The sequence below is a fragment of the Brassica oleracea genome, unplaced genomic scaffold (assembly GCF_000695525.1).
Source record: "Brassica oleracea var. oleracea cultivar TO1000 unplaced genomic scaffold, BOL UnpScaffold00963, whole genome shotgun sequence".
Taxonomy (NCBI): Eukaryota; Viridiplantae; Streptophyta; class Magnoliopsida; order Brassicales; family Brassicaceae; genus Brassica; species Brassica oleracea.
In genome coordinates this window covers 11,111-12,793 of record NW_013617555.1, presented here as the reverse complement: position 1 = coordinate 12,793, position 1,683 = coordinate 11,111, and the positions used below count along the sequence as shown (strand labels likewise).

At 50.4% G+C, this 1,683-nt stretch overlaps 1 pseudogene; it reads right to left on the bottom strand.

Moving 5' to 3' along the window:
* Positions 1 to 1,683, bottom strand: part of LOC106320577 — a 12,626-nt pseudogene that overhangs the window by 8,645 nt on the left and 2,298 nt on the right.

Sequence of the window (1,683 nt, the reverse complement as noted above, 5' to 3'; positions counted from 1 at the left end):
TGGAAGAGTTCCTATGATATCCATTGCCAATCGCATGAAAGGGTACGGCGCGACTGTCGTTCGTAACATTTTAGTTGGACAATGGATGCTTGGTGCATGTCGTTGGCACTTTTCGCAGCTTTTGGCGTAGGACTCGCAATCTGCGTTCATCGTCGGCCAGAAGAAGCCTAGGCTTCTCACTTTGATTGCTAATGCTCGCCCGCCCGAATGGTTTCCTCCAGCGCCTTCGTGTGTTTCGGCCATAACCCTGACCGTTTCTTCGCAGTGGATGCATTTGAGTAGTACTTTACTCGCAGTCCATAGATGGAGTTCGTTGTCTAGGACGACATAATGGGCACTGCGCATTTTTAGTCGGCGGGCTGCCCATTTCTCGGTTGGAAGTTCTCCCTTTGAGAGATAGTCGATGAACTCAGTTCGCCAGTCGGGGCCGAATTCATCAGTAACAAGAGTGTCGGTTTCGGCGATTGGGGCTATGATGGTGAAAAGGTTATCGGAGGGTGATTTGGCGGTCTAGTCGGCCATCTCTGCAAAGTCGCGACATGCCGGCGGTAATCCTTAACGGAGCGAACAGAGTTGCCGCAAGGAGGAGAACCATCCATGATGACATTTAGCTGATGTCGCGTTTGTACCTGCTTAGAGTCTAAGAAGGCGCGTAAATCGGTTGGTACGCTGCTGTCATTTTTTGATGATGGCGTGTCATTACTCGACATCTTAGTTTGCTCTAAACGCCTCTGGAGGTCAGTGGGCTTCGAACGATTGAGGCGGATTCGGAGATCGCATGCTCCTGCGTTGAGTTTGTCCCTAAGGTCGCCGTTCAAGCGTTCTTTGGGATCGGGGTCGACTGCTGAGATATGACACGACTTTCGTGCATTCAACGTTGTTCGGAGATCATTGCGCGTGGAGCTGTTGCTATTTTCGGATTCAAACTTTCGTTTCAGAATATCTCTCAAATCTTCGAGTACAGGTGTGTCATCGTCCTCATCGTCCGACGACAAGGTTTGCTGACAAAGTATGACCTCAATGCATCTGCAGTTAGCTGGTTGCTCTTCGTTGGCCGAGGAGTCTGCCTCGCCGTTACTCTTCGGAGCATCCTCCTCGTCATCTCGTTGTTGAGTTTCGCTATGTCGACCTTTGCCTGTAGCCTTGCGCTGGGCTCTCCTTTCTTTATTCTTGCTCCATCTCTTGCCGTTCTTTGGCTTAGCCTTTAGGGGTTCGAACTTGAAGTCGCCACTTGCTAAGGATGAGAGGTAGTGCGCATAGAGTGACTTGCACTCTGTCATATTGTGCCCTTTGACATCGTGATACTTGCTATGTTTGGTGAGATCGACGGTTCTGGAAGGTCTTGCCGCTGAACCTGCTGCTGTTGTAGTATGGGTCGAGCAAACGGTGTCGACTGGTTTATCGGATGAATCGAGCTCCCTTACCCATTTGTTCCATCCTTCTCCGCGGACTATGAGAGTTGAAACTGGCACGTTGTTCTCGTTGACGACATACATGTATCCGTCTTTGCGGCCGTTTTTGTCGATTGGAGCATGCTGGCGCGGTTCTTGTCGCGTGTTGGCGTTTTTAGCCACTGGAGCTTTGGGTGCGTTCATCTTGCTGAGAATGGCGTTAGTAACTTCTTCCATTCGGATGAAATTGTCAGATCGCGCGATAGCGTCCTGGAGCGACGTAGTTGGGTTT